General features: G+C 46.1%; 1 protein-coding gene and 1 pseudogene across 2 annotated transcripts in view; one reads left to right on the top strand and one right to left on the bottom strand.

The window, feature by feature from the left end:
* The window catches only part of ATPSCKMT (ATP synthase c subunit lysine N-methyltransferase), a 401,787-nt gene that overhangs the window by 125,096 nt on the left and 251,083 nt on the right, over positions 1-25,608 (top strand). The gene's annotated exons all lie outside the window — the stretch shown is intronic.
* Positions 10,602-13,010, bottom strand: LOC123001458 (60S ribosomal protein L5-like; annotated as a pseudogene).

Raw genomic sequence — 25,608 nt, 5'->3', positions numbered from 1 at the left:
AAACAAGCTCAAACGGTTTTGGCTACTTGTCACTCCCCCCTCCCTGCCCCTTTACCATTTTTAGCACACGTTGCTCCCGGAGAAACCCAAGGCTATGCTCTATCTTTGCCACATGGCCTTCAGGATGAAGCCTGTCTGTCTCTGTCTGTGCCTCTTGCGGTCAGTGATGGAGATACTGATAAGGTCAAGTTTCAATTTGTTGTCCAGTGTTTGTCACTCACTCAAAACCTATTCAAATCTCTACTACAGAGGCATGGCTTTGGGGATTTGGGTTAAATCTTTGGCACCAAAACATCCTGGGCACACAGGATCTTACCCGAGGTAAGCACTGCATTTGCAGCTAAGAAAACATTTGGAAATTGTAACTTGAAGGTAAATCTTACCTAATTTGAGGCTGGACCAGGCTGGGGGAGATGTCTGGTGATGAGGACATCTGTGATGCTCAGATGTTTGTGGGGTTGAGGCCCCTGGAAGAGGTGGCTTTTTTTTTTTTAAAGATTTTATTTATTTATTTGACAGAGATAGAGACAGCCAGCGAGAGAGGGAACAAGCAGGGGGAGTGGGAGAGGAAGAAGCAGGCTCATAGCGGAGGAGCCTGATGTGGGGCTCGATCCCAGAACACCGGGATCACGCCCTGAGCCGAAGGCAGACGCTTAACTGCTGTGCCACCCAGTTGCCCCAAGAGGTGGCTTTTTTATACAAGGCATCACATCCTGTGACAGCAGTGACAATGTTGTTGGCTTTTGGATGGTGGGCGTCCATGTTGTGTTGGAGAAATGAGTTCTTTTACTGGTCAAAGTTCTTTAGTACCAACCACGGCCAATCATCAACATTTGGTGTCTTCACCATTAGGTTTAAGCTGCTTGATAATAATAGCTAGCACTTAACTGAGTGTCCTTAATGGGCTGTGATGGCTAATTTTATGTGTCAGTTTGGCTGGGCCATGGTACCCCAGGACTGGGTCAAATACGTCTAGATGTTGCTGTGAAATTATGGTTTAAATGAGACCAATATTTAAATTAGGAGGCTTTGAGGAAAGCAAACTATGTTCCATAACTTCCGTAATGTGGGTGGGCCTTGTCCAGTCAGGCAAAGGCCGTAAGAGGATAAAGACTGACCTCTGTTGCGGAAGAAGGAATTTTGCCAGCACACTGCCTTTGGACTCAAGTTGTGCCAACTCTTCTCTCGGTCTCCAGAGAAGGCCCGTCAGCCTATCCAGCAGAGTTTGGACTTGTCAGCCCCAACAATCACATGAGCTGATTCCTTGAAATGAAGTGGGGGCTCCCTCCAGCCCGCACCCTGTTAATTATGTTTCTTTGGGGGACACTGACTAATACATGGGCCAAGCACTATACTAAGGGCAAATACATATGATCTCATTTAACACTCGCAAACAGCCTTTTTAGGTGGGTATTATTATTCCCATTTGAAAAGGGGATAAAGAGAGTCAGGGAGAAGGCAAGGAACTTGTCCAAGGTCACATAGCATGGGGCAGAGAAGGGAAGCAAACTGGCACTCACTTCATGCTAACGCCAATGAGCTTACCATGACTGCTTCTCTTTGTCTTGGAATCTTCGTGGCTTATCCAGTGCCTGACACCTAGTAGGATCCTGGTAATTTTTTTTTTTTTTTTTTTTTAGTGGCTTCAGACAACACAAATTCATTATTGTATGTTTTTGTGGGTCAGGAGTCTGGAGACAGGTGAGCAAGGTCCTCTCCTTGTGTTTCATCAGCTGAAATCATGGTGTTGGCCATTGCTGCCGTATTCTCTGAGGCCGAGGGTTCTGTCCCAGCCTCACTAGCTGTTGGCAGAATCCAGTATCTTGTGGCTGTAGGACGGAAATCCCTATTGCTTTGTGGGCCACTGGTTGGATGCCCCTTGCTGGCTCACTAGCCCTCGCACAATAGGGCAGTTTACTTTTCCCTTGAGGCCAACAGGGCAGTCTCTCTCAGGTACTTCACCTTCATTTGAAGGGTTCCCCTGATGAAGTCAGGCCCACCCAGTATAATCTGCCTTTTGATTCATTCAAACTCAACTGACCAGTGACCTTAATTACATCTGCAAAATCATTTCTTCCATAAAATGTATCATGATCATGGGCATGATATCCCTTCATACTCACTCAAGGGAAGGGGAGTATACTGGGCATGTGCACCAAGGAGGGAAACTTGGGGCCCATCTTTGAATTCTGCCTACCACAGTTACAGACACAAGAACCAGATATGGGAGCATCTCCCAGCAGAAGAGCCTTTCCAAGTTCCTTCAGTTTTTTTGTTTTAGTAACGTGTTAAAAACATGACCCTGAAATGAGGTGAGGGGGAGTTCTGGCTTTCCCTCTTTCCCATGTGTCAACTCCAACTTCCTGTTTTCACTTGGCGGCATGAGGCTGTTACATTGCCCCAGTGTGGGCAGAACCAGAGGCCCCCTTGGCCAGGGTGCAGTAGGGGGCTCTCCCTGCTGCGTGTGTCATGTGGGTGGTCAACTTCTTCCAGTTCCTTAGGACTTCCCACTTGTATTTTTAGACACTTAAAAATTATTCCATTAACATATGCACATTGTAGAAAAAATAAACAGGCATAAGAATAATTAGCATAAAGAAGCATAAAGAAAATGAAAATCGCCCTCAACCACGCCACCCAATTGCTAATATTTTGCTTTAGAGCTTTTCAGATTCTTTTCATGCATATTTTAATATATGCACTCTTTTATTTTATTTTATTCATTTTTTATTAGTTTCAGGGGTAGAATTTAGTGATTCATCAGTTACATATAACACCCGCTGCTCATTCCATCACGTGCCCTCCTTAATGCCCATCACCCGGTTACCCCATCCCTCCACCTGCCTCCCCTCCAGCAACCCTCAGTTTGTTTCCTGGGGTTTAAGAGTCTCTTGAGGGAGCCTGGTAAATATTTAAGCAAATGAATGAAGCCACAGATTTCACTCTATTTTTGTTATGTCTTTCTCTTACAGAAAAAAAAAAAATGCAGGTAGTATTACATACCTAAGACTTTGTAGTACACGCTCACCAATAAAATCTCGATCTCCAGATTGTTGTGTCTTCATCTGGATAAACGTGATACGGAATTGGCTGGAGAAGTCACGTGTTGTAATTCAGCTGTGATTTGGTAGCCAGCATGCTTTGTGACTGACTTTAGGATCCTGGCGAGGATTTTACTGGTGCCTTCCATCCCACCTGTGGTGGATACCGTGGACTGGCCCCCAGCATCCATTCCAGCTTCTTTCTGGAATGCACCTTCCAGGACAGCAGTCTGGAGGGCTACAGGCCACATTCCCAGCCTCCCTGGCAGCTCTGGCTGTGAACGTGAGTTGGATTCTTGCCCTCGGAGCCTGCTCACTGAGGCTCGGAGGGCGCCAGGGCAGAGAGCCCCTCATTCTGCTGCTTTAGTATTGCTGCCGTCGGGGAGGGTCCTGGGATGGTGGGGTTGGCCACGGGACTGTTTCAGGTGCTTTACTGGCCTTTGGGTGGGGGGGTTCCATGAACCTCACAGCAGTATTGGCAGCTGGCTCACTAGTCCAGCATCACTTGTTTTGAAGGTGGGCAATCTCAGTGTCGTAGCCTGTGCCCCGTGCTTGGAGCAAGGGGAGACACAGCTCCCTGTAGCGAGGTGAGGTGCCCTGGGGCAGACTTTCAGCCCTGTCTCTAACTGTGGCACAGGTAGTGGCTCCCGTGGGGAGCCGTGGCATCTCGTTGTGGGAATTCCTGCTGGAGGCCCAGCTCCATCATCCAACCCTTCTGATCGTTTTAGAGGAACCTAGTTCCCTGTATTAAGTCGTTTTCTGCTTAAAGCAGCTAGAGTGTTTTCTGTTGCCTATAAATGAGTGCTGCTGATGCGGCAGCCTTAGCAAGCGTGGAAAGGTGCAGTTGTTCCATTTACTGGCTCGTTAGCGGGTTTTCCACTTTGAGCTTCGACGTACAGCTGGAGTCTGTCTGGGGTGATCTGCCATGTTCATTGGAGAGAATGGGGGAAGGAAGGCAGCCCATGAAGAGAGCTTTTACTGAAGTGACCCGAGTTGGAACGGACCTCACCAGAGAGAAGACTATACCGCGTGCTTTCTGGGGGTGTTTTCTCTGACTCCTACTGCGGTGGATTCCTTCTGCCTTGAAATCTTCTCTCTCTGCGGCCCCTGTTAATCCCTGAATGTCGACATATTTTCTTTTAAGCCAGTTAATCGGGAGCTCTCTGCTACATGAATATTTCTACATAAGCCTCCCACTGCTTACTTCTGGATACCGAAAAATTACTCCAGTGCCCAAATCATGTATTTTTGCCTGGTGTCATTTCATTCCAGGGCAGTGTACATGGAATTTTGCCAACATTACTCTTGTCACTTGTCAATTAAAGGAGTAGAAAAATCATTTTGGGATTAAAGAATGAGGTTCTAGGTTAGACTCAAAACTGTGAAATTTTATCTCTTGTAGGGACCCTGGTCATCATGTGGAATCTGTCCTTCTCCTCACTTTGAGATGAGTCAACTGAAGGCCAGAGAGATGTAGAGGGAAATGCTCTCAAGCTTACAGGGTGACTGGTGGCAGAACTGGGCTCAGATCATGGGGTTATAACTGTGGGGAATGTTTTTCCCACCCCATTGTGTGGCTGAACTCACAAGAAAAGGCTTTGGTTTAACCTGTTTATTGTGGGTTTGAGTGTGAGCACATAATAAGGGAAAGATGCAATTTTTTTTTTTTGCTATCTGTATTTGCTACATGTACATGTATTAATTGAGATGCTTTTCTAAATAGAATCATGTTTTTGTAATCACAAGAAGTAGCATGTTGGGGTTCTTTTTACGCAGGACTGCTACAACGCCAAACACATTTAGTACATCAACATTTGCTAAATATTTAATATAAATGGTTAATTTTTAACCATTGATTTTTTTGGCTGATATAAATTATCATCATTATTTATTTAAAGAGCATCAGAGACATCTAGGATAGTTCAAGAGAAATCAGATGTCATTATAAAAGGTCAAGGGCAGGTTGGCTCCATTTCCTCTGATTACATTCTGAATGTGCCAGAAGGTATGTGGAGCTCTGTTATCCAGAGAAAGTATCATTCCAAGAGAGTGACCGCTGAACCCATAGCAAGCCGCCCATGGTTCAGTTGACTTTGTTGAATTTTTAGAAAATGAGAATTTAATGAATTCCAGATGGGGAGATGGATTAGTTCCGCAATGTTTTGAATCTTCTTTATGAAGCGTGTGGAACCACACCATCAGGGTTCTTCGGAGAAACAGAACCAAGAGGATGTATGTATATATAGAAAGAGATTTATTATAAGGATTGGCTCGTGAGATTATGGAGGCTGACCAGTTCCAGGATCTGTAGTCAGCAGGCTGGAGACCCAGGAGAAACTCTGGGGCGGTTTTGGTCTGAAGGTCGGCATGCTGAAGACCCGAAGAGAGAGGATGTTTCAGTTTGAGTTCAGAGGCAAGAAAAGACTGATGTCCTTGCTTGAAGGCAAAGAGGAAAAGTTTCCCTTTCTTGAGGCAGGGTCAGCTTTTTTGCTCTATCTAGGCCTTCAGCTGATTGGATGAGACCCACTCACAGTAGGGAGGGCAATCTGCTTCAGTCAGTCTACCAATTCAGATGTTAGTTTTATTTGGTAACGTTCTCAGAGACACATCCAGAATGGTGTTTGACCAAAGGTCTGCTTACCCTGATTCCATTCAAGCTGACATAAAATGACCCATCATAAGCACCGTATACAATGGAGAGTTCATGAACGGTGTTCTGAGAATACTGGATTTTCCAGCGTTGAAATGTTTGGGCAGGTAGGATAACACAAATTCTACCTGCTAATAAGAACGGTGATCTTGGCTTTCTGCTCCTTTCCGTGGGTGGACACATAGGCCAATTCCATTTCTTACATTAAGTCCTGGGGAAGGTGCTGTGGGGGATGGCAGAGGACAGGGCCCTGCTCCCAAGGAGTTTTCAGTCCTTTGGAGTGGCCAGACTACTACACATGACCCAGACAGAGAACAATGAAGTGATTACAAGTGGCCGTGAAGGTGTTTTGAGAAGGGAGAGAGGCCAGCATGGGTGAGTGGTTCTCAAGTCTCACGCTTCAATGTCTCGAGACACTGGGATCATCGCAAATGGGTAGGGGTGTTTCTGCTATTTAAGAATGCTGTTAGACACTCTGTGATGCACAGGACAGCCCTGCATAACAAAGAATTATCTGGCTTAAAATATTAGTAGCACTAAGTTGGAGAAACCCTGAGATCAGGCTTTATGGAGGCGGTGAGACTTAATTTACTTTTTACTTTTTGATTCTTTCATTCTCATACTCTTGGAGTGTTTATCTAGTGCCTGCCATTCTCCTGTGTCTGTTTTGTCCTGAGGCTGTGGTAGGGAACAAAGTAGTTCTGTGGGTATGTGTCTTACCATTTCATGGGAAAAAATAACATTTAGAAAAAAATCAAAATCAAGTATAATGATTAGTAGGATGGCTGCCAAGGGAACACATCACAACCAGACCCATCCTAGTCAGAAGCTCAGGAAAATCCTGCCAGAGGGAAATAGCCTTTAAAATACAGCTCGAAGGGTACATGGGAGCTGGCCACAGGCAAGAGGTGTGAGTGGGTGTGTGTAGGCTTTGGGATGCGGGGAGAAGGGTACCGTTTGCAGCCGCCAGAGTAGCTTCTGTACAGGTGCGAGGCAAGGCAGAGGGTAGCATGTACAAAGAGAAGGGCGGAGAGGGGAGGCTCGAGAGAGGAGGCGGAGCCTGTGTCTGGGAGCACCTTGAGTCATGCTAAGAGTCCAGGTTGCATCCTAAAGACAATAGGACATATTTAAGACTTTTAAAGTTTTAAAGCAGTGGAGTGCCAGGATGGGATTTAAGTTCTGGCACATTCACTCCCACTGCAGTGGGGCAATGAGAGGGGAGGAGAGCAAGGGCTCCCGCAGGGCAGGTGGGCTGGGCGGGGCTGGACAGGGTGGTGGCAGGTCGGGTGAGCCTGGCGGAAGCAGACAGACTTACAGCTACGAAGGAGGGAAGAGAAAAGATAGAAGTGAGAGAAGGGAATTAAGGAAGACATCCCCATTTCTGACCCGGACGAGTGCGTATTTTGGGGTGCCAATTCTAGGGTGCACTGGAAAGGGGGCACGCTTTTGTGGTAGTAGTTGGAATCACGTGCATCACAACAGGGAATAGTGTTGAGTTCAGCTCTGGATACGTAAGGTTTGCGCTATCCGAGAGGTATTGCGCTCGATGCGCCCATTAGCCCCGAGAGCTCTGGGCCCGAGGTAGTCATCTGAGCGTCGTCTGAAGGATGAGACTGTAGAGGAGGACAAGACAACAGTGCTCTTAGAAATGGCAACATTTAAGGACAAGGGGAAGGTGAGGGGCTTGAAGAAAAGGCCGAGGAGTGTGGTGTTGGGGAAAACAGGGAAGAGCGATTTGGAGACAAAAGGAATACTGCACGCTCTCCCACTGGTGACTCTCGCTCAAGATAAAGCCTCAAACTGTCCATGCCTTTGGGAACACGGAGGTCACTGGCGATCTTGGGAGAGCAGTCTAGATGGAGCATGGCAGGTGGAAGCCAGGCTGGAGAAGAGGGGAGCAGAGAGCATCTGCAGATATGGGCGACAGCTACAGCCAGGGGTCCAGCGTGGGGGCTGACCCACCGGAACGGCTGCCGGCTGGTGGAGTACCAAAGCATTCTGATTGATATCAAACCTGGCTGGAGCTCTGGTGGGCATATTCTCCAAATAAAGTGGTAGGGCAGCTTGTTTGGACATGTAGTCTGCGGGGGAGAAAGGACAATCTGGGACCTGTGGTTGTTAAGGGGAGACCCATCCCTGGAAGGCTGGTGGTTCATTGATTCACTTGGTATAGTGCCTTAAGCAGTGAGAGGACAAGACAATGTCAAGGTCATTTGGAGGTGACTTCCGTAAGATTTTTCAATACTCACACCTCTGAAATGTAGGTATTTATACCTGTAACCTAATTTGGGGCACTTCTGCAGAAAATTATTAGCTAAAGAGAATAAAATGTATGGAAAAGATGAAACTTTCTACACATTTTAGATAGCTTAGGAGCCTTACCTAGCAAGACACTTCCATTAGCACAAAAAATAATGGCCTTTTTCAACAAGATGACTGTCACAAAGAAAAAATGTAGACAGTCAAATGATTTATTTCCCCATCTGTATTGAGTTTATTCATGGGGATATTCACCTTGTGAACTAGTAATTTTCAGGGCTAAGAAAAAGCAGCAGGCGGTTTTCTTTTTAGGAAATGCCTTTTTTTTCTTTTTCTTTCTTTCTTTTTTTTTTTTTTTGTTACGGTGGGTTTCTTTTGGCCTAAAAAAATCATCTAAGTCTATGGCTTTGATATCAGGGAAAAGGCTTCTTTCGATTGCTTTAACCTTTTTCAAAAAGTGACCTGTTGGGATAAATGTTCTCATGCTGAGAATCAAGGTTTTATCCGATATCTAAAGTAAGGCGGGCAGAACAGGATGCAGAACACTTTCTTGAAGTGGTTTAAGAAAAAATTCAAGATCTCAGACGGAGAGAAAGAACTCCAACGAAAGGTCAAGTTTAAGACCCATACTCTAGGCAATTAAAAAAGTGAAAGACAGACCTCGCTCTCATGCCAGGTGTGGCTGACCCCAGAACAGGGGACCAGCATAGGACCAGGAATCCAGGAACCAGCTCAGAAGAAGGGCTCTGATAGATTCTTTCTTTCCTTTGGGGTAAACAGCAGAGGCCAGTTCGGGCAAGGAGGTGTGGGCCGGCACGGGAGTGGGTGGCAGGGTTTGGTGTGCGGGAGGTCTGAGAAGTTAGAACTGAACTCATAATTGAGGTCCTTGGATTTCCAGTTAGAGGCACGTGTGATGATGCCCCCTTCTCCCTGCATCGGGTCCTCGTAGTGATGCTCAAGGCTCTCTGGTTAGAAGAGTAGGCACCAGTCTAGTGATGGGTAGTAAGGAGGGCACATATTGCATGGTGCACTGGGTGTTATACGCAACTAATGAATCATCGTACTTTACATCAGAAACCAGGGATGTACTGTATGGTGACTAACATAATATAATAAAAAAATATTAAAAAAAAAAAAAAGAAGAGCAGGCACCCGTTCTCCCCTGTTCCTCCAGCCCCTTTGGTTGCTTCTTTACCACGTCTCTGCTGGCCCTGCCCTCAACAGCCTCTGGCGTGGGTACCCGTGTGGGGCTAGCAGCGCATTTCCTGTCTTGACCCTGATTAGGCTCATTGCATTCATTTTCTTTTCTTTTCTTTTCCACATTCATCTTCTGTTCTCATTGTAACACTTTGTGGATTTCCTTACCGTCTCTATCTCCTGAACCCTGACCTTGGTCAGGAATGATTTCTGGATGTTTAGAATTGCTTCTCGCAGGTCAGTACTTTAAAGTGGCATTGATAATAGCACTACATTTCATCCCTTGCAGGCGGCATGTATACTCCAGAAGGACTGTAATCCTACACAGAAGGAACTGTGGGAACTCAGGTGTGCAAGTGGGAGGCAGAGAGGACAGCGTGGGGGCACAGGCTCCGTGACCAGTCCCGTATACAGACCACATACAGAGGGCTCATGTCCTGGAGCAGAGACTGCTCCCACTTACCCAGGCTTCCCTGAAGGTAGACTGGGCCAGAGCACAGGCAAGAGGGGTGGGAGAAAGAATTACACCATCCTGTGTGACCCTCTTATCCTCTCTTCCCGGGCTGTGGCCACCTTGCTGGACATGCTCTAGTTGGCATATACAGATGCAAAATGAGGAGCAGCTCTGACCCACGTGAGCCCGAAAACTGGTATGATGTTAGGGCACCCCAGAGAGTCTGGGGTTTCTTGTCTGGCATCACTTAGCTCTGACTAACCTCTTCTCTTTCAAGGCTTTTTCCAAAGTGGTCTGAACAGGGGGAGGGCATTTTCCCTGGGATTGACCCACACGTATCTTCAGTTCTGTACTTCAGGTCAGGATTTGGGGTTTGGAAATCTGCACGCGTGACCATGACGTCTTCACTTGTGTCCTCCGTGGCATGGGCTTTGGAGCCTGTTGAATGGTCAGACCCCTGGGGCAGTGCTGGGAGCTCTGTGGAAGCTCAACGGAAAACCAGTTTGTGTCTCCCGGGAGCTCCTGACCTGAAGGTTCTGGCCCACAGTGTGCCATGTTCCTCAGGCCAGTGTTCTTTGGGGGACACATGCTGGCTGTGTCTCTGGGACCCTCCTTTGTTGTGGGGGCCATTCGCCTTTTTCCTGAAATGCTGTGCTTTTTCTACAGACATCCCAGTATAACGAAAGCAGGTCAAGATGGAGCCTGCGGCAGGGTCTTGGATATAAAGGGGCCGCCCAGGGAACTTGGTTTCAGCAAACACCCTGCAAGAGCAGGAAATCCCAAAGCTGGGTTTTGAGGATACCTACTTTACTCCTTCCCCACTTCAGGGACCTGGAATTCTGAGACCCCTCTTTGCTTCTCAGGGGGATCTTTGACTACCCTCCTCTTGCGGGAGAGGAAAACAGCTGCTGCTGCTGCTGCTTTTTTTTTTTTTTTTGCCTTGGTGAATAATTATTGTCTATATCTGAAAAATCTTCACAGAAAATTGTAGCTTGGTTTATTAGCTCTCAGCAGCCTGCTCCTCAGCTCTAAGGAAGCTTGTCTCCTGAGCTACATGATCTTTCTTCTGGGTAAGAGCCATTTTGGGACGGTTCCCCCTCTTGTTTTTAACTTCTTTCTTGGGCTTCTTCTCATGGATTGGATGCTCTTCTAGCAGCGTGAGCTTTCTTCTACATCTCCTCCCCCATGTCTGGAGTTACCTTGTTCTTTGTGTATGGAGAGAATTGTTTCATTTTCTTCCATGAGGCAACACATGTAATCTGCAACGTCTGACCCATGATGTGCTTCCGAGGTCCTTCCACATCGAATACCTAGATTTCCGAATCATAACCAGGGAATCGTTTGGTAGCATGAGGGATAGACAGGCCTCCATCCACAGCTCCAAACCGCTATTTCCAGTCGCAGTTCTGGCAAGCTCTGTGTCCAAACAGCAGGTGAAGGGGTGCCTGGGTGGCTCAGTCGGTTGAGCATTTGACTTCAGCTCAGGTCATGATCTCAGGATCCTGGGATCGAGCCCTGCATTGGGCTCCACATTTAAAAATCTTAAAAAAAAATAGCAGGCGAAGGCACTAGGTTGACCAATGCTGTCCACATCGTATTCGTCTCCAGTTACCTCTGCTTGGCCTTCATAGATCCCGTCCACACCGAAACTCCTGAGAAGCCTGCGGGCCAGCAGCAGGCCCGTACAATATGCCGCAGCATAATTTGTCAGGCCAGTCTTCACGCCATACTTTGGGAGTGCATGAGCGTGAGCTGCACAGACTGTCATGTCCCCTTCTCTGCGGGCATAAGCAATCTGACGGGCGATATCTCTGTTGGTCACACGGACTATCATCCTGTGTTTAGGTGTGCTGGACTTACTTCGATCCTGAATTACCAAGCGTTTCCAAGCATAGGTATTGGTTTTACTCTGTCCTCTTCCAAATTTCACCCAGTGTCTCTTGAAGTGAGCCTTATTCTTGACAACTTTAACAAATCCCCATTCTGTGGAACAGAGACCCACATCCACGCCTCTCCACTTATTTCAGGTTGGCTGCTTAATAGGTAGGGTCAACCAGGGAGAAGCAGTTCTGTGTCGAAATTGCTTTTTTGTCCAGTCCATCTCCCTGTGGTGCAACCTTGAACATGACCTCCTGGCTTTTGGGGGTTTCTTCTGGTGACTCCGTGGGGGGTGGTGGTAGCTGTTCTTAGCTCGAGTGGCTTCTCCAGAGCTGAGGAAATTTGCCCTCTTTCTTCCCCCATGAAGCTTACAGGCACAGGCACAGGCACAGGCACAGCCAAAACGGATGGACCTGAGCCAGTTTGGTCATGTGCATCTCTTAGGTTCTTGGTTGATTTGGGTAGCAGCTAAAGAAGTTGGAGGTAGCTCAGGGCCTTGACATTTTGCTCCTTGGTTTTTGTGATAGTAATTCTCAAACCAGTTTCTGCCCCATGCAAGACATTTATTGAAACAGCCTTAATTTGCCAGTAGGTCCCAAAGTGTTCATTAAGCTGTTGTCTGAGCTTAATGAAGTCCCAGCTCCTGCCCCCTAGGTGTTCTGACTCCCCACTGGGCAGAGGAGGCAAATGTCAAGTCTGTGAAGGCAAATGCTGTCACCCTGACAGTTAGCATCAGACAAACAAAATCCTCCAGGTCCAAGGCCCTACCATGGGGGCGGGGGTGGTTTAGGGCTGTTGTCACACATCTTCCCCAAAGGAAAGGGTTCAGGCATTGATGGATTCCTGCAGAATGTTTTAAAAAATATTTTAGCCAATCCGTGTATCTTGAATACCTTTAATGTCACCATTGAGAGCTTATGTCTAGCAGCCACCATGATGATTAATAGGTCACTAATTGCACTTAGGGGAACCATTTTTGATATTCCATAAGCCTTGTTTGATGAAAGTAGAAATGCCTGCAGTCACCACCCTGGGGTCTGGGCTTCCTGCACCGAACACCAGCAGTCCACCCGGAGATCTGCTCTCTTGACCCCAGTGCCTGAGCTCAGAACACCTCTGCTACCCAGTGGATTGGGCCCAAAGCAAATGGCAGTCCAGCCAGGGAGAGCCATGGCCAGCATGGCAGACCTCGGGAGCTGGCTGGGGGAGCCGTTGGTCTGGTGATGGCTGGACCTCATGAGACACTCCTGGTCCCAATGATGAGGCCAGTGCACAATGTCTTGACATCAGAGCCTTAGTTTCCCAGGTATCTAGAGAGAGTCTTTCCAGGCGGGTAGATGAAGGTTGGAGTTAAGTCATCTCACGGCTGCCCCGAACTGTGGTCTTGTCCTCTAGCTGTGCCCCCCCGATGAGCCTTACCCCACACCTGCCATCCAGGAGCTGTGAGCAGGGTGCTACCCTGATCCCTGGGAGCTTCCTTCAGAGCTGCCTGCGTGGGTCTCCCTTCACTGCCTGGAAGGGACTTGGTCATGGCGTGTCCCCTTGGGGGCTCTCATTCTCCCTGGGTCACTCTTACAGATAGATCCTGAGGAAGTCCTCATTTTTTTTAATGAGCCCCACCTTTCTGCTCTGCCATTTGTACCAATGCAATTTACAGAGGAACTTCAGTTCCTTGAAAATTTTCAGTGCATCATTTATGAGACCAATATCAGCCCCTGTGGAGTGATGGTATTGGTTGGGGTAGTGTATCAGGGTGCCGAGCACCCGGGCTCTGCAGTCAGGCAGGTCACATTCTGGCTTGGCCTCTCCCCTGCTGTGCTGAGCCACATACTTAACTTGCCTGTGCTTTAGTTACTTTATCCCAGAAGGCGGGTAAGATGGTACTTGCCTCACAGGGTTGTTGGAGGGTTAAGTGTGTTAACCTACGTGAGTATTCACTCCCCAGCCAACTAAGTTGGATGGATTTATGGTGAGATTTAAATAGTAATCTTTTCTGGAATTCTTTTTGTTGACCACATGATTCGCTGTGGAGGGTTTCAGGAAGGGGGATGGATGGGAAGAATGCACCAGAAGTGGCAACAAGAGACACCTTGTCAAGAAGCACCAAGTACAGCCGTGAATTTTCAAGCCATTGGTGACTGGCTTGGTTCTCACTATCTTTATCTGAGTTTTACTTCGCTAAGTACTGTTCATCAATTTTTGAATATCTCAGTTATTTGAGGTTGTTCATTCAAGGCAAAATGCTGAAAGTAAAAGCAAAATCAAGGAGAACCCCGGGGCTTTGAAGGCTTTTCTTAACTTGTGGCCATTTTCCGCCTTTAAAAGCACTGACTTGACTTTTACAAGAGTCTGTAGAATAATCTAACAGAAAATGGAAACCAAGAGCACAGTCATTCCCTTAAATGTTTTATATTGCATTCGGATGTACATTTTTCAAAGATCATTTCCTTGACATTTTCTGGGGGTATATTTCTTGGGAAATAAAATAAATATGTTTGGTTGATGCTCATACCAATTTATTTAGAGCTATAAATAAGATAAAGATGCCGCCTGTCATTTGTACTAGAAAATATAAGGATCAGAGGAATATCTTAGGAGGACAGGGCAAAAGATTAATAATAATGTTCAGATGGTGCCAAGGTTGGCCGATACTTTAAGCCGGTTTAGTGGATCCTCATGTGAATTACTCCTGAGAATGGTGATGGAGATCCTGTGGCCCAAGTGCAGGCCAGAGACACAGTGGCCCAGGCCACATACTTCATTAGGGGCCGCGGAGTGACAGAATCCAGATTTCCAAGTTTTTCAGTCTATGCATGTCGTGTAGATTCTCTGGGTTTCCCAGATTACTCTGAGTGCTTTCCTGAGGCTGGGAATGACCCTTCACAGGTAAGAAATTTAGTCATTCCAGTTGGGGCCTGTACTTTGCATGCAAGGCTCCTAGGAAGGAGTAGGAGAGGAACGAACTGGCCACGCTCTCCTAGTAAGGAATCTGTTCTCACACTGAATTTGTTGACTCATTGCTTTGCTGCTGTGGGAGATATGATGGATGTGACCTCCCTGAGGGTGGAGGGTTGGGCGGGATGGAATATGCAAGACCCATAGGGCGAAGTATGCAACTTTAGGGGAAGTAAAGGCAAATGTTGAAGGCATGGGAGATTGAGAGACGAGGCTCCCAAGTTTGGGCTGGACAGGAAAGGTGGCGGGGACGCAAAGGGGCCAGAGCAGGGGTCCAAGGGAAGGGAAGATGTTACCTAGGTGTGGGGGAGGGCAGGGCATTGGGTAGGATAAAGGAAAGCACTTTGAGAGACAACAGAGGATGAGTGACTCCGCCTGACCCCAAGGAGGGACTGGTTATGGGCAGGGAGGGATGAGAAGGTTGGCTGGTGGGCTGCCCTCTGGCCATAGTCCCTGATCCCAGGAATTCAGGTTTGAAGATAATAGGAAGCGGTAGGTGATTTTTAAAATAAACAGAAGGGGGAATGAACCATGACAGACTATGGACTCTGGGAAACAAACTGAGGGCTTCAGAGGGGAGGGGGGTGGGGGAATGGGATAGGCTGGTGTTGGGTAGTAAGGAGGGCATGTATTGCATGGTGCACTGGGTGTTATAGGCAAGTAATGAATCATGGAACTTTACATCAAAAACTAGGGATGTACTGTTATGGTGACTAACATAATAAAATAATATTATTATTAAAAAATAAATAAATAAAATAAACCAAATCAGGGGCACCTGGCTGGTTCTGTCAGTAAAGCATGTGACTCTTGATCTCAGGGTCATGAGTTTGAGCCCCACATTGGGCCTGGAGTCTACTTAAAAGGAATAAATAAATTTTAAAAAGTTGAAAAAATAAATCAGATATGAAATACCTCAGAGGAATTCAGTCTTCTAAGAACTCCTGTGTAAGTCCTTTTAAAAACCAAAGACTATCCTTTATCATGTAAATGCAGTGAAAATATTAACTTTTGACTTCAACGATCCTATGAGTTCAGATTTTGTACATTGTTTTCCTAATTAGGTGAAGTACAACTCCATTTTGTTTGTCCCATCACCAAAATAATGCCATCCTGAAAGAGAAGCAAAGTATGGAGAGAAAAGGGGGAATAAATATTCAGTAGAAGAAAGAGCACTGCTGTTGGGTACTTATTTCATTTTGAGTTTTGTCTCAGAACTGAAAGCAAGCTTTTTATTTATTTCGTCTTTTCATTTTTATGTCAGTATAAATGGGGTCCAAGTCACTTCAGAAATTTGGGACATTTTTTATTTGGAATCACTGATATGAAGAAAGATGCAGTGGTGATGGCTTAGGACTCAAGGTGAGACTCATGCGATGGCTGGCAGGTGGCTCCTGTCCTCTTCTCTTTGTTGTCCACAAGATCCCTCCTTTTAAAATCCGAGCTCAGAGTCTGCTTCAGAATCCTTAACACGATGTTCTTGGGCGTTCTCAATTGAATTTGCAATCATGTGGAACCAAACTGCCTCCTGGCTTTGAGTGTAGGAGTGGTTCTCATGCCTTAGCAGGCATCGGAAGCACCTGGAAGACTTGTTCCATCACAGGAACTGGACCCCACCCCTTCTGATTTAATAGGTCTGAGGTAGGACCTGAGAATTTGCTGCCGATGCCGCTGGGTGGGGAGAACAATTTCAGCATCACCATCTTGGATTTTAGAGGAACCATCAGTAGACGGCTGCTCAATTTTCCATTTTCACAGGAATCTGATGGGTGAAAAGAGCAGCTGTTTAGAATTTCCTTACATTTTTCTCTCACTTCCTTGTTCTCTGTAGTTCTCTTGATTCCTTAATTAGAATGCTATACAAACCAATGACCTTAAGCAAGAAAATGTCATAGTCCAGAATCACTTGCTTTTTGACATTCCAGTGACCATAGCACCTTAGCTGAAATGTAAGTTAATGTTTTAGAATAAGAAATGAGCGGTTTCTGAGTATAAGAAGAGCTGATGGGTTGACAGAATAGACCAAAGAAGACTGTGCTGGAAATTTATGAAATGTCTCCATTTTCACTCCAGGTCAAGGGTTTGTACCAGTGCTGATGTGGCTGGTGACTGGGAGTTGAGATAATGTTTGCAAGAATGACAAAGAGGACTGTGTCTGTTCCTCCTGCTGCTGTAACAAAGCACCCCAAAACTGGGTGGCTCCAATAGGAGAAAGGTATTGTGTTGGGGATCAGGAGCCCGGAATGTGGAGGTCAGGGGTCAGCATGGCTGGTTCTTCCGAGGCTGTGGGGGAAACTCTGCTCCCCGCCCCCCACACCGCCTGGCTTCTGGTGGTCTGCTCAGCTTGTGGAAGCATCACCCCTCCTCTGAATTGATTTCCCCCCCAGTTTTATTGAAATATAATTAACATGTAAAATTGTAAGATCTTTAAAGTGTACAATGTGATGACTTGATACACATATACATTGAAAGAATTCCCCCTATTGACTTGATTAACATCTAACATCCAACCTCCCCTATTTTTTGTGTATAAGAGAACACTTAAAGTTCTCTTACAGCAGATTTTACTTAAAAAGTACAGTGTTATCAACTGTAGTCACCATGTGACACATGAGATACTTAGACCTTCTTCTTACAGCTGGGAATTTGTACACTTTGACCAACCTCTCCCTATTTCCCCAGCCTCCCAGCCCCTAGCAATCCCGTTTGTGCTCTGTTTCTAGGAGTTTGACACTTTTTTTTAAGGGTCCACATATAAGTGATCCATGCAGTATCTGTCTTCACATGCGGTTCTTCCTGTGTGCCTGTCTGTGTGTCCAAATTTCCCCATTTTATGAAGACACCGGTCATATTGGATTAGGGCCTACCCTAATGGCTTCATCTTACTTATTTACATCTGTAATGACTCTATTTCCAAATAAGGTCACATTCAGAGGTGCTGGGGGCTAGGATCTCAACATACGAATTTTTAAGTGTCACAATTCAACCCCTAACGGTGACCCTGAGCTTGTGACTGCTCCAGCTGTCTTCAGGAGGCCCAGCCAACATGAGAAGAAGCCTGCAGGGGTGGGGACTCTACCCCCCCGCCCCCGGTGATTGGCCAGATATGCCACAGAATGTGTCTGGGGACATTGCTTGTGACCATAACATACCTACAACCTGGGAAACCTACAACCCCTCGTGTTCTTGCTTTGTACATGAAATCATTGAATGTCGAGATTATACCATTACAAACCGGAAGATCAGTAACTAAGCTTGAAGAAGGCACTGCTTTTAATAAGGTAGGACCTTGAAAAAAGTTGCTGTGACTGATGTCAAAGAGGTTGCAGCCTATGTTCTTCTCTAGGATTTTGATGGATTCCTGTCTCACATTGAGGTCTTTCATCCATTTGGAGTTTATCTTTCTCCAGCAATTGCACTACTGGGTATTTACCCCAAAGATACAGATGTAGTGAAGAGAAGGGCCATATGCACCCCAATGTTCATAGCAGCATTGTCCACTATAGCTAAATTGTGGAAGGAGCCGAGATGCCCTTCAACAGATGACTGGATTAAGAAGATGTGGTCCATACATACAATGGAATATTACTCAGCCATCAAAAAGAACGATTTCACAACATTTGCAGCAACATGGACGGCACTGGAGGAGATAATGCTAAGTGAAATAAGTCAAGCAGAGAAAGACAATTATCATATGGTTTCACTCATTTATGGAACATAAGAACTAGGAAGATCGGTAGGAGAAGAAAGGGAAGAAGAAAGGGGGGGGTAAACAGAAGGGAGAATGAACCATGAGAGACTATGGACTCTGGGAAACAAACTGAGGGCTTCAGAGGGGAGGGGGTGGGGGAATGGGATAGGCCGGTGATGAGTAGTAAGGAAGGCATGTATGGCATGGTGCACTGGGTGTTATACGCAAGTAATGAATCATGGAACTTTCAAAAACTAGGGATGTACTGTATGGTGACTAACATAACATAATAAAAAATTATTATAAAAAAATAAAAAATTATCAAACCATTAAAAAAAAAAGGTAGGACCTTATTATAACTGATCCTGCAATTAAGGGATCCTGTTAACCCTCGACTCCCTTCTGAGAACAGGTATCTGGCGGCTGTCTTCAAGGACAGTGCCAGCAATAAATATATTGGGGTCTGTGCGGCGTCTGACGAGCAGCTCTGGTGCGGCGGGCCTGCCAAGGCCGGTTACATGGCTTGTATTTTGATCTGAGGTGCTCTTGCTTAGCTTGATGTGGGGAACATTTCTGTCTATCTGTCAAGTTCATTAATGTGTCACTAACATTTAAAATGCCACCTTTCTGCTTCTCAGGTAATTCTTGCAGACAGGTTCGAGGCATATTGTGAAAAGCACGTTTCTCAGCAGAACTAGAGCCACAGACCAGTGGTGGGAAGTGTGCTTGGGTTTTAACTACCTGCGATCCTTGGATAATGAATTAATGTGCAGCAGGCTTGCTTCTTTGCCGTTTCCCCTTTGCGAGGCTTTTCGCTTAATTTCCGAGCTTGGATTTCTGTGTACGTGTTCCTTCCATGAGTGACGATTACTGGGAGGAAAATTGTGCTGCTTTTGTTATTTTAGCATCTTTTCTGTGTTGCCCTGGTCCTTCGCTCTTCTCCCCTTCCTGGGGTGCTGTCACCCCTGGGCAGCTAGTGGGTGAAGACACCCCACAGCGGGGGTGTTGAGGGACATTGCTTGAGGTTCAGTGAGAAATGGGGAGCTGTTGACAAATCTGGCTCTGGCCTTTCTTTTTCCCTCTTTCATTGGACTATTTGTGTCATGTTTAATAGACTCTTTAAAAGAAATTCAGAAGGTAGACTAAGGGCGTCTTCCACAGTCCTTCTATTTCTAATTTTTGTGACGACTTGGGGGATTCTAGGTTGGCCCAACTTTCTTTTGTAAATCTTTACATCGTATCATTTGGAAGCACATTGGAAGTGCTTTACAGAAACGACTCCTAAACACATGTGCACGTAGGATGGATTTGGACGCATGTCATTCTTCCAGATGGGATGGCACAGGGACAGATAGCTCTCGAGGTTCCTCCATCCAGACGCACTAGTGATGGTCACCTCATCTTTACCTTCTTTGCTTTTACTGTTTTACTTGTTTTTTGTAAGAATTCTTTTTAGAAGTATCCATAAAAGTGTGGGAATGGATTAACCAAATGAGAACAAAAACAGGCAATTTATTCCTGATTTGCTCTAGCCAGGGAGTCAGCCACCATCACTGTTTGGCAGAGACTCAAAGGCAACCCGCTGAGGAGTGGGAAAGGTTTACAGGGAAAACGGATGGCTCAGGGGCACCCTGACTGGAGGCCTTGGCCTGGGGAAGCTGGAGCCTGGCCCACTGGAAGCAGGGCATTCTGTGGTGTTGGTTAGGGGTGTGCGTTTGTTTTGGCTGGTCCTAAGTTGAAAGTGGAAAAAAAATTAGGGAAGCTGCCATTTATTAATCAAGTCCTGGCCATTTTGGACCAATTGTTACAGAAGTCATTGTTTGGCTTCCTGGATGGTTATTAGAGATAATAGTTGATTCCCTACAAGTCTGACTTACAAAGAGCAGGCTAGCTTCCTGGGCTGGTTACACAGGTAATGGGTTAGTTTCTTGGGCTGTTTGCTGCAGATTAGGGGTCAGAGTTCTATTTTTATACATATACTTGGGTCATCGTCTATTTATATATTCAGTCTCACAAAAGCAATCATCACAAGCAATCAATATTAGTTGCATGTCAGTTACCTTTATTAAAATACAGCTGGTCCCTATTATCCTTCCTTTTACCATTAGACCATTTTAGATATATCTGGAGTGAAAAATAATCCACAGAAATTCATATACATTACGTAAGCTGGTTACTCCTTAACAGTGAGATTAGTTCTGTGCCTAGCGTCGCATTATGTTAAAGGGATATAAATCAATATATATATAAAGTATAATTATCCTTCTTAGTGAAATAAGTCAATCAGAGGAAGACAATTGTATGATTTCACTCATACTCATGAAATTTAAGAAACAAGACAGAGGATCATAGGGGAAGGGAGGGAAAAATAAAACAAGATGAAATCAGAGAGGGAGCCAAACTATAAGAGACGCTTGATCATAAGAAACAAACTGAGGGTTGCTGGAGAGAGGTGGATGGGGGGATGGGGTAACTGGGTGATGGGCATTAAGGAGGGCACATGATATGATGAGCACTGGGTGTTATATGCAACTGATGAATCACTAAACTTGACCTCTGAAACTAGTAGTACACTATATGTTAATTAATTGAATTTAAATTAAAAAAAAAGAAATGGAATTTTTAAAGGGCAAGTATTTAAGTTACTAATATACAAATAGTTGTATAATGATAATTCAGTTGTAAATTAATTTTGACACCCCTTTTACTCTTCACTATTAATTTAAATACCATTTAATTAACGTCCTCCTCAGGCACTTTGGTTTGGAAGAGGGGTGACTCACTTGTGTTGCTTTAAGTATTTAGGGTTTTCTTGTGTAGGATACACCTACACAGGAGCCTGGGAAAGGCCACTGCTCACCGTGACAGTAGACATGTCAGCCCTTCCCTTTTTCTTCCACTCACTGGGCCATTCTCACTCTCTTTTGGGGGGGGTTATTCAATATTCAGCTTTTGTAATTTCATGTCACTAGCTCCCGTGCCTCCCCCAGGCCCAGAAGTCATGGCAAAAATTACTCACTATAGGATGTGTGGTGAAAACAGTAGGTGTGACTTCTTCCAGCCATCCAGCTCCATCTTCTGATTGCATCTTACTGTCCTTCTTTGAACTCTGCATCCTCCCCGAGTCCCCTGCTGCCGAGATTCTGTCTCAGGTCGCTGGTCAGCCTGCTGATCAGCTGTCCCTGGGCCAGGTGTTCGCTGGCTTGACTGAGTTATGCCCAGTGGAGGAGTGTGGGAAAGTACTTTCAAGGTAATTTCTTCCCTAAGTTCCTTGTCCAAAGGGACTAGAGATCCAGAGACTTGTGCTAGAATCTGCTATTTGGAAGGAGAGGAAGCAGCGTCTTCCTGAAGCACGTGGGCTGGACCCAGGAAGAAGAGAAATAAGGATGCATTTCAGGTCTGGAAAATAAGCAGTGAAGATTCAGGCTCTGTGCTTGAGGAGAGCTGGAATCCGGCAAAGGAAATGATGTCCCGCACCTCCACTCCTGTCCTCCGTAAGAGACTCAAAGAAATGACTCTGGATTTTTGCAGGTGTGGATAGAAGAATTCCAGAGATGCTTACAAACCTGGGTAGGAGGGCACACGGGCGCGTGCATGAAATAGTGAAGAACCTTTAAAGGGGAAATTACCAGGCTGTGGGCCTTTACGTTAAGGGGCGCTTGGAGTTTTAAGGGATGGACATTAGATTTGAGAGAAATTCTCCGTTTTGATAAGTGATCATAGACCTTAGATTTGTGATTGCTAGGTAATCTCTAGAGAACCCTCGTTGATGGAGAATGATCCCCATGTTCGTAGTGGGTTTGTTCTTTCCACCCTTCCTTCATGGCAGAGCGTGGTCAGGTCTCAAGAGATCTGATACCTCAGTTCTGGTTCATTCGTGGCACCTTGCCGTCGCTGAGCGACCCCTGTGTTTTCCCGTGCACTCATTCATATTTTAATCACTTCCGGAAACTTGCCTCCGCATAATCCTCTCTTCCGTCATTGTAACACACAATTTAAGTTTAAATCCTAATGTTCTTAGCCCATCACCCTCCTAAGATGCATACAGGATAACTGGTTGTGGGCCATCTTCTCAGGACTTTTGGAAAATTGGGAGAATACCTTAAAACCAGCCATAGGTGAGCACAGAAATTCCCAGACGGAGTTAATAAGCTGTTCTCATCACGTGTGTTCTCTCCCCCTATTTGAATTGTGCTGCTGGTGGCGCCGGTGTTGGCAGCAGAAAGAAATACGATGTTCAGCTAATGGCTTGAGAAGGGGAGGGAAGGACTCGGGGTCACCTGTGGCATATCCTATTTTGAGCTGAGCCAAAGGAGATTAATACTGTCACTTGCTTGATTAGCATTGCCACTTGCCGGGCTCTCGACTTCGAAACGTATTAATTCCGAGAGAACAGCTCGAATCGCAGTTGTCTTGTCCACGCTTGGGACTAACCTTGTAAAATCCCATGGCGGTGGGCTGACTGGAGGCAGGGGCTGAGCCTTGGCAAAGCCTGGCTTGTTTTTTGTTTGCTTTTATGACGGGGGCTTTCAAAATAATGCTAAATTGCTTAAGCTTGAGCCTGCAAAGTAATTGGTATTTTGTATCTCTCGTGCAAGCCCTTTTTAGCAAAGAGTTCTAGAGCAAGCATCCTTAAATCTATTCAGATGTGTACATGCATTTATTCATGTGAGTGTCAGGAAATCTCTTGTTAAGATAACCTTCCTAAGCACATCATTGTGATGTGAATTGGTAATGTGTTCCTATAGTTGGAAGTCGTCTGTGCTTGGGTTTTCAATGCTCAACGCGCTGTCTCACTTGGCTGGGAATTATCTGGGGTCAGGTGCTCTGCGGGTCAAAGCACGATTTCACCACTTACAGGGAAAGAGTTTTTGCACCCCCATCTGCGCATAGACAGAGAGTTCTGCGGGTCAAGTCTCTATTCCTAGTTCTGCCGGTCCGCTTCCCTGCGTGCACAGCAGGTGGAGAACCTGGTAGGTCCCTGAGCTCTGGAGCTGAGCGGCCTGAGTACCAAGCCCAGCTCGGTCACCTACTGGGAGCAATGATCTTTTATGTACAAAGAGCCTTGTGGGGCGAATTGGAGTCAAGTATAAACATTATCATTGAATAATAGAATATGAATTTTAAAAACCTTTTGATATATAATGCCAAATTTTCCTTTGAAAGCTTATGCGAATATTATACTCCCATCATGCTTGTTCTGAAATTCATCGGATATTATCATTTAAATAATCCTGCCCAGCATATAGGAAAATTGTTTTGTTATTGTTCTAATGTGTGTTTCTTTGCTGACTTGTGAGGTGAGACACATTTTTTTTTCATGTTTATTGCTTTTTGTGGTTTCTTTTTTGAGTTGCCTGTGAATGTGTTTCTAGGTCCTGTTGTTCGAGCTCTCCCCTTAATACAATGAAATGAGAATACAAATGATAAAGACACTGTACTTCTTTTGGAAGTCATACCAATATTGCCGTAGCTCTTTTTAAAAATTTTTAAAGGATTTTATTTATTTATTTGTCAGAGAGAGAGAGAGAGAGAGCACAAGCAGGGGGAGCAACAGGCAGAGGCAGAGGGAGAAGCAGACTGCCCGCTGAGCAGAGAGCCTGATGCGGGGCTGGATCCCAGGACCCTGGGATCATGACCTGAGCCGAAGGCAGACATTTCACCAACTGAGCCACCCAGGCGTCCCAACCATAGCTCTTTTTTTAAAAATGCTGGTTCCAAAATATGTTGTATGGACCTGGTGTCTCTGAACCCCACACTGTGGGAACCTATCATTTTGCACGGAGGGGTTCTTCTCCAATTTGATTGTTCTGTGCCACAGAGAGTTTCACAGATGAGTCCTTTCTCCCTCTTCTTCTTATTTGGTCATCTCTTCACTGCTTCCCGCTAAAACCACCCTTTCCTGGCCTTTAGCAGATTAAGGTGGTCCAGGCAATCGTTCTCTTTCCTGGCCAAGATCCAGGCTCTCCATTTCCCAGGCAGCCCCTGCTCACTAGGGTCAGACTCAGTGTGGGTGTCATGGGGCCGATGGAGAGTGGTTTTATTGGGTCTGACAGGAGGTCATGGGTGTTGGGAAGCATTTACTCCTTCAACCGTTTAGTAAATATAGTTGAGGGATTGCCCTGTTCCAAGGGCTATGGGTACAGCAGTGAATGCAGTGGGTAAAACCCTCCCTCTCCATCACTGCCATCACCACAATGTGTAGCTATCAGAGGGGGTGCATGCTATGGAGAAGGCTGGGGGTGGGTTCCAGGGTGGGGAGGAGAGTCACGGTTCTGTGTGAGGTGGTCAGGGAAAGCCTCCACGAGAAGATGGGACCTGAGGGAAATGAGGGGAGTGGCCATGTGGATACTGGGGCAAGAATGTTCCAGGTAGAGGGAGCAACAGGTACCAAACCTCTGAGTGGGGTGCATTGAGGAGTTAGCCAAAGAAGACTAGGGAGTGAGCCATCAGAGTGGAAGTCTGTGAGGTCCGATGGTACCAGGGAACCAGACCATGGGAGGCCCTGTTGGCCATTGGATGGCCTCTGGCCTTTGCTCTGAGATGGGACCTCAGTGGAGGGTGAGCAAAAGAGCAGCGTGACTTCCCTTGATTTTTTTTTTTTTTTAAAGATTTTATTTATTTATTCGACAGAGATAGAGACAGCCAGTGAGAGAGGGAACACAAGCAGGGGGAGTGGGAGAGAAAGAAGCAGGCTCATAGCGGAGGAGCCTGATGTGGGGCTCGATCCCATAACGCCGGGACCACGCCCTGAGCCGAAGGCAGACGCTTAACCGCTGTGCCACCCAGGCGCCCCCCCTTGATTTTTAAAGAGAAGCCTTGGATGACTGTGTTGGGAATCAATTGTTGGGGGAAAAGGTTCTCGGGTAGAAGCAGGGAGACCAGGTAGAAGGCTACTACGCTATCCAGGCAAAGGATATTGGAGGCTGGGAGCAGGACGGGACAGTGTGTGTGGGGGGACGTGGTCAGACTGCCTGGTAGGGCTCAGAGGATTTGCTGCTGGCTCGAATGAGGTATGTAGATTAGTTTCCTAGGGCCGCTGTAACAAAGGACCCCAAACTGAATTGCTTACACAACATAAATGTATTGTCTCACCATTCCAGAGGGTAGAAGTCCAAGATCAAAGTGTCAGCGGGGCTGGTCCTAAAGAGGGCTGTGAAGGAGAGTCCGTTCCCTGCCTGGTTCCTTGCTTCATGTGGTTTGCTGCCAATGTTTGGTGATCCTTGGCCAAAGCATCACCCCGATCTCTGTCTTCGTCTTCACCTGGCCTTCTCTCTGTGTTCAAATTCCACCATTAATAAGGACGCCAGCCATATAGGATTAGGAGCCTGCCCTCCTGCAGTCCTACCTCATCAAACTTAAGCAATCACATCTGCAACAATCCAGTTTCTAAATAAGACCACACTGTGAGGGGCTAGGGGTTAGGACTTGAACATATCTTTTTTTTGGTGGGGAAACAATTCAGTGTATAACAGGGTATGAG

This window comes from Ursus arctos, unplaced genomic scaffold (genome assembly GCF_023065955.2).
Source record: "Ursus arctos isolate Adak ecotype North America unplaced genomic scaffold, UrsArc2.0 scaffold_15, whole genome shotgun sequence".
Taxonomy (NCBI): domain Eukaryota; kingdom Metazoa; phylum Chordata; class Mammalia; order Carnivora; family Ursidae; genus Ursus; species Ursus arctos.
This window is presented reverse-complemented; position numbering and strand designations above follow the sequence as displayed.